This window comes from Vicugna pacos, chromosome 13 (assembly GCF_048564905.1).
Source record: "Vicugna pacos chromosome 13, VicPac4, whole genome shotgun sequence".
Classification (NCBI taxonomy): Eukaryota; Metazoa; Chordata; class Mammalia; order Artiodactyla; family Camelidae; genus Vicugna; species Vicugna pacos.
In genome coordinates, this window is record NC_132999.1 from 34,685,829 (window position 1) to 34,699,383 (window position 13,555).

Sequence of the window (13,555 nt, forward strand, 5' to 3'; positions counted from 1 at the left end):
AGAAAAAGAACCCCAATATCCCCCACCCCCACTATATTTTTGTCTTGCTTCTTTATGGTCCACGATGCCAGCTGAGGTTATCGGTGTAATGAAACTGAACTGACAGGATGGGAGAGGCTCATTCTGCCAATTTTCTAGATCTTTGAGTTGTGCATCGAATCTAGGGCTGATCGCCACACTTGTGTAACCTGCCCGTAAAGTTCACAACAATTTTCCCAGCTCTGTGATCATCACTGGTTTCAAATTGGCCAATATAACCATGCTTCATTATCACAGTTAGAAACTGCAGGACAGTGGCTTTGGAGTACAGCCTAATAACCTAGCGTTTGCCTCTCTTTTTGGCATTGTTAATGCACTTGAGAGTATCAGCCGGGACATTCATATGCACCATTATGACAGCACAGAAGGATGGCAGACAGAACTTGCTTTTTAACAAGGTCCCCAGGTGATTCAGTGGCACATTAAGGTCTGAGAAGCACTATATTAAACTCCTCAGTGGGCACAATCAATACTATTGAAACTTTGGTTTCACATAAGCCCCATTTAGCCCATAGGACATGATGCAATCTCCCAGGCATGTTAGACTCCCAGGCATGTTAGTCCCACTATCTGTAGATTTGATGCAGGGTTTGTTTGTTTTTGGACTGTGTCTGGGCAGAGTATCATTACAGTCAGCCAGAATCAACCCAGACAAAGGTTTGTTAGGTAACTGCTCATTCATTCAATTACAACAAATATTTATCAAGGGCCTATTCTGTGCCAGGCCTTGAACTACAAATGGTGAACAAATTGGCACAGTCTCATAGTGTTGTGGGGCTTTCACACATCATCTCATTTAATTCTTCCTATAACTTATGAGGTGGAGATTTCAATCCCCGTGAGGACACTGAAACTCAGAGGTTAATGACTTGATCAAAGTCATGTGGCTGGTGAGTGGCAGAGCTGAACACTGAACCTATGTCTACCTGACACCACAGTTTATGCTTTTTCCTGTGCAGCCCTGTTAGGCACGATTCTAGGAGATTATAATCTAAATTAGTCTACAGCCAGAGAGCCTGTGTTTCATAGAGAAGAAACAGAGTATTCTTATCTCCCACGTCCCAGATATAGCCAAGATGATGCTGCAAGATTGGGGAAGGCTGGAAACTAGAGGACCTTCTCTTCAAAGTGACAGACTTGCCTGCCACCTTTATCTGTGAGAGAGGCAGATAACTTTGGTTCAATTACTTCTTCCAGACACTTGGGATGAGGCATTCACCTAAGATCTTAGAGTAGGACAAGAGAAGCACTAACCTGGGGAGAAAACAGATCAGGGTTAATGCTTCCTCCTCCAAGTGACTCTGAGGATGAATCCCACTCACCTGGGGACCCTGCCTTTCTGACTCTCCTCCCACCTGTTCCGTATGTCCACTCCACTGACCCAGCCCTTCTTCCTTGCTTTGCTCCTCCCTCATTCGATCATGTCCTCTCAAACTTCCATTCTGAGACCTGCGAATACACCTCTCCTATATATCTGTATCCTCAACTGGAGGGGATAGATGAGGTGAGGAGATGGTGGTGTGAGAAGGGGAAGGATCACAATGGAGAGAGGTCTTGAGCTGGACCTAGGTAGTGAGGAGAGAGAGATGAGTTTGAGGAAATGGCTGTTTAGGGGAAGGAGGAGGGAAGTGCAGGAATGACAGGCATGGAGTAGGATGCTTTCTGATGGAGCAGGAGGAAGAAGATGTCAGTGAAAAGCCTGCAGGGTTGAACCAAAAACATCAGCAAGATTATCATCCCAATAAGATCCCAATTGCATCTCAATAAGAGCAACCTTGTGAGACAGGTACTATTGTTATCTCTGATTTATTATAAAGACAACTGAGAAATAGAGGGGTTGGGTAAATGGTTCCAGATCACATGGTTGTAAGTGGTGGAAACAAGATTGAAACAGAGGCAAGCTGGCTTCAAAACCATGCTCTTATCTACCATTTTATACTGCCTCATAAGAACATCTGACTGAAAACAAAAAGACATATTTCTCTTCATGTATCTCTGGTCCTGGACTAGCTTGCTTGTCTGCATTTCAAGCAATGCATTTGTATTTTATTAATAAGCAGAAATTAATAAACAGCTCAGTTCATCTTCACAACCTAAAGCAAAGCACTGAACATAAACAGGTTTTTTCTAAAAGGAAAACTGTCAGAATTAATATCTGAATGTCATAAATTATTGGCTTTGTTTTTCTAGCTGATTTCTGGTTCAAACTGAGGAAGGATTTGTTCTGACACTGTTATAACCTTTATGTATCTTGATTTTAGCAACTATTAGCAAGCAAATAGCTTGTAGCCTAAAAGTCATACAAGGGTCCCTGGGAAGTGGTGAGGATTAATCAGATCAAATGTAAGAAGGACTTTCAACAGTTCAGCCCCTTCAGCATCAATGAGCAGTTCTGGTGTGTTGGGAGCAAGGAGGACAAAGAACAGGGCATCAGCTCTGAGCTGTTCCAAGTGGGCCAGGCAGACCTGTAGTTAGAAAGGTTAGCTTCAGGTTAGCATGATGAAGCCTCTGGGAGCTAGAGCAAAGGGAGTGGAAGGAGGGAGTACAAACTGTACCTGGGCTTGAGGGAAGGCTTTGCTGATGGGGCAGGAGGAGGACCCTCTGTCTTAGTGTGGGTTCCCCTAGGTAGCCTCTGAGAAAGCACAAGTTTATTTGAGAGTAATCCCAAGAAGGATAATGAGGGAGTAGGAAAGTGAGACAGGGAGGGTAAGAAAGCCAATAAAAGGTTCATTAATGAGAGGGTTACAGCTGTGGTCAACTGGGGCTCCATCCTGCTGGTACCCTCTGAGGGGATGTGTAGAAGGTACCTCCGAATTGTCCCACCAAAAGATGAGGAAGCTGGGGTATTTTCCACCAACTGCCGCCCCGCGTTGGTTGAGGATTGCTTCTGATGGTGCTAATTCCCTATCCTCTCAGCCTACTTCATGCATGGGCCAAGAGTCCTCATGCAGCCAGATAAAGCCTTCAGGCTGAGAGATGCCGTGTCTGAAGCAAAAGCCATCCATTGTCTTCAGAAGCTGCAGGTGCCTCTGAGCTGGACCAAGGGCATATGGATGGAGCAGCAATACCTTCTGTTACACCCCCAATAAATATTTGAATGAATAAATAGCTATGAATCCAAAAATGAGAATGTTGACATTTAAACTGGGTCAAGGAACCGAAACTGAGTGCAGTGAGGCCAGGGTGGAGAAGGTAGGACCGGCTGCTGTAATGGAAAGACATATTTTAGGTTCAGATGAACATGGATTTAAATCTCAGCTCTTTTATTTCCCTAGTGACCTTAAACACGACATTTAAGCTCAGTTTTCTCCTTTGTAAAATTAGAATAACAGTACCTACTTCATAAGTTGCTGTCAGGATTAAAATGAGTAGACTCTGTAAAGTTCCTGGCACGTACTAGGTGTTCCGTACACAATGGCCAGGATTACAGCAGGCGGTCACAAAATGGCACCCACAACTTTAATCCCTGGGAGCAGGACTGATGTAAGCGCATGTTTAATTTGGGGAGCTAGGGGGCTATGTCTAGGGCACAGTGACCTGTTGAATTGGCTAGAGGCTAGAAATATGGTGCCTCCCCTTCACTTCTCACTGCTGTATTCAGCCTTTGCTTCCACCAGCTATACCAACACTGCCCTAAGGCCCGCTACCCCAAGTTAACAGTCTATTTCAAAAGGCCCTTTCTCCCCGGCTTTACAAAATTAAGAAATATTGCTGCATGCAAAAGAGAATAGAAAATAAAATAATGAACCCTCATACGTCCACTACCCAGCTAAAGAAATGAATTATTACAATATGTGAAGCCCTCTTGTATCCCTTTCTTCTCCCAATCTTCCTTCTCTTTTTCCAGAGGTAACCAAATTCTAGAGTGAATTTAGTATTTAATATTCACATGTATATTTTTATAATCTTACTACTTAAGTATACCAAAATAATGTTTGATACTATTTTACATATATTCAAACTTTATGTAAATGGTATCCTACTATACTTATTCTTCTAAAACTTGCTTTTTTCATTCAACATTCTAGTTTTGAGATTTACCTATGTCGAAATATTTCCTGTCCTTGATGACCTTAGTTTTTTGAGAAGCACTGGTCAGGTTTTCTTGCAGAATGTCCCTCAGTTTGAGTTTGCCTGATGTTTTCTCATGGTTAGAGTGGGGTCATTGGTTTTGGGGAGAAAGACCACAGAGGTAAAGCACCATTCTCATCACATCATATCACGGGTACATGTTATTAACATGACTTACACTGATGATGTTAACCTTTTTAAAAATTAACAAAAATTGTTTTATTTTATTTTATTCTGTTTTTAAATGGAAGTATAGTCAGTTACAACATATCAATTTCTGGTGTACAGCATAATGTTTCAGTTATATATATATATATACATATATTCATTTTCGTGTTCTTTTTCATTATAGGTTACTATAAGATACTGAATGTAGCTCCCTGTGCTATACAGAAGAAATTTATTTATTTTTTATCATTTTATATTTAGTAGTTAATATTTGCAAATCTTGAGCTCCCAGTTTATCCTTTCCCACCCCCTTCCCTCCTCCAGTAGCCATAAGTTGTTTATTGTGTCTGTGAGACTGTTTCTGTTTTGTAGATAAGTTCATTAGTGTCTTCTTTTTTCTTCTTTCTTTTTTTTTAATTCCACATAGAAATGATATCATATGATATTTTTCTTTCTCTTTCTGGCTTTCTTCACTTAGAATGATGATCTCCAGATCCATCCATGTTGTTGCAAATGGCTGAGTAGTATTCCATTGTATAAATATACCACAGCTTCTTTGTGATGATATTAACCTTGATCACCTAGCTGAGTTAGTGTTTGACAGATTTCTTCACTGTAAAATTGTATCCCGCCCTCTACCCCCACCAACCCTTTCTGGGTGCATTTAAAAATTTTAAATGGAATGAAAAAAATGAAATAAAGCTTCATTAAATGCCATGGAGGAAAAAAAACTATATTCTTGTAATTTAGATTAACTCACTTTATTGACCAGAAGATTGTCACTAAGAAATTGACATCCCTTTTTATCTATTAATATTTTAATGTCTAGGCATATTTGATCTTATTATCCTGGTTTTAACTGTACCTATATGCTGACGACACATAAATCTTTCCCAATCCTAACCTCGCCCCAGATCTGCCACTTCATGAATTCAGGCTCCTGCTAAATATTTCCCTTCCATGCCTCAGAGACACTTCAAATTAAAAAACCTCAGACTGAGCTTTTCACATCCTTTCCATCACTCCCACCTCTCCTCCTTCAGTGTTCTCTAGCTCGGTAAATGGCACCATGTCTACCCATTTGCCCAAGTCGTAAATCCACCCTCCACCTTGTAGCCTGAATGATCTTTCTAAAACACAAACCTGTCTGTAGCACCACCTCCATGGTTATCTAATCTCATTCTAGGCTTCTGTTTCCCTCTTTGGTCTCATCTCTTGCCACTCCCAGCCTGTCCTTTACTCTCCAAGAATAACAAAGGCATGTGGTTCTTTGCATGTGCCCTGTGGTTTTATGCCCCTGTGTTTTTGTTCTGGCTGTCTGCCTGGAAGAGTCCCCTCCTCTACCTCTGCCCACTATCATCTTATTCTTCAAGACTCAGCCTGAACGCTTCCTCTCTGTAAGCCTTAAGACAACTTACCCTATTCAGTCTTTCCCACTAGATTGTGACTCCTGAGGGTAGGGACCATATATGATTCATCTTTGTACCTGCCCCAGCTCAGCATAGTGCCTGCCAGTCAGACTGAAGACACTCAGAAAATGTTTGTGATCAAGCCATATTTCCACTATGCTCCCAAGACACTTAGAGCAGTCATTACCTCTTCCCATAATTATTAGTCAAAATGTCTGATTCACCTTAAAGGCCTTGTGTTTAGAATACAGTAGGTGCTTAATAAGTGTCTGTTTTTAAAAAAGTGTCTGTTGAATGAATGTTCAGAGCAGGAACGTTAAAAACTGAATTGCTCTTTTCATGACTCTTCAACTAAACTTCGGCCAAACCATACTAAGGGAAGTTTGGTCTTCTTTGTCAAGAAAGTATTACCTGATCTACTTAAGTACATAAGAAATGCATAGCTGAAAATGGTGTAAAAATGGCTAAATAGGAAACATGAGCATCACTGGGTGAAAAAATTTAAAGCTGGATTATTTCTCATAAATGTAATGTTACAAAATAGGCATCAATTTCCCTTGGCCAGCTACAGTAATAAGATAAGTATTAATAAGATAGTATTACTCCTATGTCTAAAGCATTACTGTTCAGAAAAAGTAAAAAGGTAACTTCAGAAAAAGTAAAAAGGTAATATTGCAAAATCCAGCAACTGAAATCAGGAGGGCTCCAAGAGTTGGGTCTAAAAGAGACTGGGATTCAAGCACCCAGAAAAGGAAAGGCGGGGCACGAATGGGAGGAGATGAGGGTCGAAGTGATGTAAGACTAAGTGAAAGAAAGTCTGGCAATCAGGAGAGGCAGGAAATAGTTTGACAGTGGAAAGTGCCTGGCAAATAAAATGAGAACCTGGCAAGGGAGGGACAGGTGACGAATCAATTACAACAGATCTCGCCTGCCATTGTCTAGGCTTCGGAAGTAAGTTGATGAGGTTTGGATTTAATAAATATTAAAATTCTAAGAACACTTAAGAACTGCCGAGGGAGACTGTGAAACAATCAGCATATGAGTAGATTTCTAAGGCGAGACTAGACACCCATCTATTATGGATGTTTTGAGACCAACATATTCATCCTGCTACTGCAGAGAGAATTTAATGACCCTGTATGCCTTCTTTTCAAACTTCTGAAAGGCTGGGGTTGGCAGGGAGAGAGGTTAAATAGTGTTAACGTTCATTCTGCTGTTTTATTACAGATTCCCTGCTATAATTATTATATTAATTCAGGTACAATTGACAAGCAGTTTCTCTCTAAACAAAAGCAGCAATTTAATTGTTGGTCTTTATATGAACATTGCTGTCCAATCTTCATATATAGTCATTGCCCTTCACTTATGTACCCACAACGCAGTAAAATTCCACTTGATAGGTTTATTTGGAATTTGCAGTAATTTGAACAGGGGCTGAGTTAAAGTTGAACTTTGCTTAGCAAACCCCTTCCATCACAGATTAAAATTCAGATTTTAAACAAAATTTGGGAGTACATAGGGTGACAAGTTTCCTTGAACACTTTTAAAGCACTGTGTTGTGATAGGAAAGTAAAGTGATGGTTGCCCTCTGCAATGGCATTTTAGGGGAGATTGTCTGCTGTGTTTGTGTTTGCCTCCCTGCTAGACTTTGAACTCCACGAGAGCGGGGGCTTTGGCTTGTTTACAAGATGTTTCTCACCATTCAGTCCAGGCTGGCACATAACGGGTATATGGTGAGTTTTCTGAATAAATCAACCAGTCAGTGGAAAACCTGCTGGGATTTGGAAGTCCTGTTTTAGAACACGATGAGAACTACTTTATTATAGGGAGTTTTACTTAGGTTTATATCCAGTTTCTACCAATTACTGAGAAATGTGTGATCGAGGACCTGCCACTTAACGTCAGAACCTCAATTTTCTTGTCTGTAAAGTAAGGATAGTGGTAGCACCTATGACATAGATTATTGTGAGGATTCAGGGAGATAATGCTGATACCATGTCTTGGATAAAACAGTCTCTTAACCTCTGACATATGGAGCAGGATAATTCCAGATACCATGTCTTGGATAAAACAGTCTCTTAACCTCTGACATATGGAGCAGGATAATTCCTTGTTGTGGGCACTGTTCTGTGCATTGTAGGATATTCAGCAGCATCTCTAGCTTCTACCCTTAGATGCCAGTAGCACACTCCCCCCTGTTATGGTAGCCAAAATTGTCTACTGATTTGCCAGATGTCTCCTGGGAGGTAAAATCACCGCTGGTTTAGAACCACTGCTGTAAAATTATAGTAATTGATGTGTTATTGGTACAAGGAAAACTAGATCCATGGAACAGAAGGGAGAGACCAAAAATAGACTCTTGGTTGTATGGAATGTGATATATGACAGACATGGAACTACATATCAGTGGAGAGGAGATAGGCTGTTTACTAAATGGTGCTGGAGCAATTGAAAAAATTACAATTGTATCTCATATCATTCGTAAAAACTTTTAGAAGAAAATATGGGAGAATATCTTCATTGTTTCAGGGTAAGGAGGATTTTTTTAAACAGGGCACAAAAAGCACAAGACATGAAGGAGACGGTTTAGACCTTATACACTAAAAATTATGTACATCAATGGAATTATAAACAAAGTGAAAATCTAAATGGCAAATAGGAAGAAATTACTGATCTGATATCCAACAAAAGATATGTATTTAGAATATGATGATGAACTACCAATCAACACCCAAACACTGGCTGTGTTAGTTTCCTAGTCATGCTGTAGCAAATTACCACAAACTGAGTAGTTTAAAACAACAGAAAAATACCTTTATAGTTCTGGAGGCTTGAAGTCCAAGATAAAGTATCAGAAGGGCTAGTTCCTTCCGGAGGCTTTAAGGGAGAATTATTCCATGTCTCTCTCCTAGCTTTTGGTGGTTGCCAGCAATCCTTGGCATTTCTTGGCTTGTAGCTGCATCACTCCAATCTCTGTCTCTGTTTTCACATGTTCTTCTTCCCTGTGTCTCTGTCTGTGTCTTAACATGGGCTTCTTGGGACACCCATCATTATGTTTAGGGTCTACCCTAATCTAGTATGACTTCATCTTAGCTTGATCACATCAGCAAAGACCCTGCTTCCAAACAAGATCACTTTCTGAGGTTCTGGTGGACATGGATTTTTGAAGTACACTATTCAACACAGTACAGTCTACCCTTTGAACCCCCAAGTTCACATATGTACCATGTGCAAAATATCTTTATCCCATCCTAACATCCCCCCAAATCTTAACTCTTTCTACCATCAACTCAAAGTCCCAAATCTCATCTAACTACCAGTTTAGAAAGTCCCAGATCTTATGATCTAAATCATCTAAATCCAGTATGGGTCAAACTCTGGGTATGTTCCATGATGGGACAAAATTCCTCTCCATCTGTGGACCTGTGAAGCTAGGAAAACAAGCTGCCTGATTCCAAAATACAAGGGTGGGATAGACATAGGAGAGACACTCCTATTCTGAAAGGGAGAAATGGAAGGAATAAAGGAATCACTGGTCTCAAGCAAAGTCAAAAGCTAGCAGGGCAAATACCATTAGGTTTCAAGGCTTGAGAATCATTTTCTATGGCTCCATCTTCCCTCTGAGCCCAAGGAGGTCTCTTCAGCCCCTGCCTCTGGACTCGTCTCTCTGGCCTCTGCCTCTGTGTCCAATGTGCTGCCCTTGTAATCATTCTTCCTTTTACTTGAAGCATAGTACTTATTTGTAGCTGAGTAATTCTGGCAGCTCATTTCCTTCCTTTAGTGTCCCTGAAGTGCTACAGCTTTCCTTTACTTCTCTCTGTCTCTGTCCCTTTAGTCCAGGTAAGCAGTATTTCTGCTCATAGAGCATGCTCAGAAACGTCTGTTAGTCTTCTGTGTATGTCAAGGGGATCCATGCCGTTACACAAGAGGGTTCTCCACAGATCCCTCCAGGATAACTCATCTCTATTCCTGGATTCTGCTGAGGTGATTAATTAGATCTGTAAGTCACACATCTAATCTCTACAATGGTTTGTCCAGCCACACCCTCGCTTCTGTTTCCAAAGCATACATATTATCTGAATATACTGAGAATTTTCCAAATCATCAAGTGTTTGTTATTTTTTGTTTAACAGTTCTTTCCTCAATTTCTCTTTTTCTTCTTACATTTTACTGTAAGCAACAAGGAGAAATCAGGTCACACCTTCCATGCTTTTTGTGGAAATCTCTTGAGCTAAATACCCAAGTTCATTGTTTACAGTTTCTGCTTTCCACTCAACAGTAAAACACAATTCAGCCAAGTTCTTTGCCACTTTATAATGAGGATTGCCTTTCTCTTGGGTTTGTTTTTTTCTTAACATGTTCCTCATTTCTATGTGAGACCTCATCAGAAGTACCTTAACGTCCATATTTCTAAAGCAGTCTCTTCAAGACAGTCTAAGCTTTTTCTATCATGTGCCTCAAAATTTTTCTAGCCTCTACCCATTACCCAGTTCCAAAGCCATTTCCACCATTTTAGCTATTTGTTACAGCAGTACCCCACTTCCTCATGCCAAAATCTGTATCAGTCAGGCTTCTCCAGAAATACAGAACCAATAGGGGAGGTTTCTGTCTCTCTCCCTTCCCCTCCCCCATATATTATTCCCACATTAGTGGGTGCAATCTCCTTTACTTAAAGTCAACTAATTGTAGATGTTAACTACATCTACAGAAAAATTTCACAGCAATACCTAGATTAGTGTTTGATTTAAAAACTGGGTGCTATAGCCTAGCCAAGCTGACATATCAAACTAACCGTCACATAAACCACAAAAATGGATAAATAATAATAAGAGTGGCTAATTCATACAGAAGGAAACTGGAATAGTCAATAGTGTAGTAAATTGGTACAACTGCTTGGAAATCTAGTGAAGTAAAAGATTTCTGTGTAAGTCAGGAAGCAGGGGCTGGATTGGGAAACAGGAAACATTTTATGTTTTCCAAGTATGAAAAGTTTAATATATGAATTAGGGGCTTATACACCATTGGAAGAACCAGAGAGTAAAGGTTGTAGAGACCACTATCAAAGATCAGGAAAGTGCCACCAAAATCTCACCTTGAAACATCAATAATTGAGTAGTCTCAAGAGCTGACTAGGAAGATGCCATAATTCTCAAGAACCTGAAAAGCTTCTACCAGTTGTCTTAGTCTGCAGCAGTGAAGCAGAAGCTGATAGTTTTCCAGAGCTCCCTGGGAAGCTACTATGACTCTTAAGTCTGCCCACATATCTGGCTGCAATTATCTCCAGAGATTAATGGTCTCCCCTCTTCTGGAGACTTCATCTTGGAGAACTTACCTTTTGCATGCCTCAGACCACTAGACCCCTGGAAAATTCATCAACAGTAACAGTCTTCTGAATTTTTATGTTTATTTCCAACCTTCTGGTGCTCATGTGTCTCATAAAAGCATCCAGAGTATTTGATAAGCAACTTCCTGTTCATTAGGTACAGTCAGCAAGATGTCATCAAGGCAAAGACTCAACTGTCTATGGAAGTTGGTTAGGTGATATGGAAAGGTGATACGATCAAAGTCTTTACAGTCTGGACTATGGCAGAGAGTTGGAAAGTCAACAGACTTGAGGCAATAAGATACTGAAGGTGCACCACTCTGGTTGTCTTTGCACATGCAAACACATATACATGTCCCCCACCCCCATGCACACTAGTATGAGAGAGAGAGGGAGGGGGAGAGATAGAGAGAGACCTACCTTCTCTCTGACAGTTAAGTGCTCCCCTTGGCCTCTACCCCTCTTATCACACATTGAATTCAGGGAGCCCATTACAATGGCAACATCTCCCACTGTCATTTCTGACTTACAGAGAATGGCCAATACAAAGACTCTCAGGGATGCTAGTGGTCCCTTCACCAATGGATTTTTCAAAGTCTAGGTGAAAGGAGTGTCCTGTATTTTTAGGAGACTGCTGTTAAGTGATCGTTCCACCATCTTCAAACCAAGAGTCCTATCACTTACCCCTTTCAAGCCACTTAATCTGGCTTTCATTCCTATCATTCAGTGCCCTTACTAAGATTACCAATAACCTGATGTTGCTAAATCCAAGGGACACTTTAACCTTTAGCAGCATATAACAATTTCTGTTCTTGGCTTCCATGTTGCCATTCTCTTTTGGAGTTACTTGTATGTCTTTTCTTCTCTGTCCCAAGGCTGGCTCTTCCTCAACTATTCATCCTGTAATGTTAGGGTTAGGACTATTTCCTCAGCTCTTATCTTTTCTTGCCATAGCACTAACCTTTCTCCTCAGGTCATCTCATACATCTCAGATCTTTATGTGGGTTGTTCTCTCTTCCTAGAATACTCTTTATTCCCTTGTGACCTGGCTAATTTCTGTTGGTCTTCAGATGTTAGCCTAAATGTTACTCCCTCAGAGAAGATTTTCCTAATGCCTTAGTCTAGGCTGGAACACGTTTCAAGCACTCAGTATTTCCCCTTTACAATAGTTACATTTCTAATTACTTATTTCATGCCTCATTTCCTACTAAATTGTAAGCATCTTGAGAACAGAGGCTGTGTTAACAGCTAACATTATCTCTGGAATATGAGTGGTGCTCAGTAAGTATTTATAGATTATTCATAGATAAATAAATGGAAGTAAAGATCAAACTGGATTTAATTTCAAATTGTCAAACACTGTGGCTCAACCTTATTTGTTGATTAATCTATACATTAACTATAATTTATAACACCTTTATATTCTTATATACTAAGTTTATTTTTAGGCAGTATCTTCAATCCCATGACTCTATCTGCATATAATTATGCCAACATCATGCTATTTTTTTAAAATAAACTTTTATTTTGAAATAGTTTTAGATATACAGAAAAGTTATGAAAAGAGTACAGAGTGTTCCCAAATACCCCTCACCTAGTTTCCCCCATTGCCAAAATCTTACATTACTGTGGTTCATTTGTCAAAACTAAGAACTAACCACATTATGATTAACTAAATGCCTTTGAGTTTTGCCAGTTTTTCCATTAATGTCCTTTCTCTTTTCCAGGAAGCAGTCCAGGGCACTGAGTTGCATTTAGCTGCTGTCTTCTCAATCTCTCTATGATCTGCAATAGTTTCTTAGTCTTTCTTTGTTTTGCAACACCTTGATGGTCTTGAGGAATACTGGTTAATTATTCTGTAGTTTGTCTGATGTTTTTCTCATGATTAGACTGGGCTTATGGGCTTTTGGAAAGAGTATCACAGAGCTGAAGTGCCCTTCTCATCACACCCCATCAGGGGTCAGTGACACTCATGTGACATCAGTCTGAAGAAGATTGAAATAATGTCCTGGCTGCCCCAGAGAAGAAACTTATCAGAGATATAAAGCTTGAAGTTGTTATTGAATTTTGTTACTCAAAGTAAGATACATAGAAAACAAGATTATGAAACTCAGAATGAGGTTTGGAGAAAGGCTGCCAAAAACATGCATTCAGTGAGGTCAGGGACTAGGTTTGATTCATCCTTGTATTCCCCACTTTAGCACACACTGTGGCACACTTAAGCACTCGTTGAATGTCTGTTGAATAAATAAATAAATTGGTGAATAAATATTCATTTGCAGTCTTGGCCTTAAATTCTTGACCACACCAAAGCTGTGTTTCAGTCATTGTTATGATACACCAGCTTCCATGGATGATTTGTTTTACGTGCTCCTATTATCCGAATGACTAGTCACTAGATTTTTCATTAGTGTCAATATTTCACATTCAAGTTTAAATGATGACAGAATCACTAAAAATGACATCAATTTAATAGCATTAAAAGTGTACTTACTATCAGTTCAACATATTGAAATACAATTCTATAGAAGACTGAGTTTAAAGA

The 13,555-nt window shown here is 40.0% G+C and overlaps 1 protein-coding gene across 5 annotated transcripts in view; it reads left to right on the plus strand.

The window, feature by feature from the left end:
- Window positions 1–13,283, plus strand: part of MUTYH (mutY DNA glycosylase) — a 47,754-nt gene extending 34,471 nt beyond the window's left edge. For all 5 annotated transcript variants that reach the window (XR_012079143.1, XR_012079142.1, XR_012079144.1 and 2 more), the window contains one exon: window positions 12,738–13,283. The gene's annotated coding sequence lies outside the window, so the exon portion shown is untranslated. The remainder of the gene's footprint in view (window positions 1–12,737) is intronic.
- Window positions 13,284–13,555: the final 272 nt, after the last annotated feature.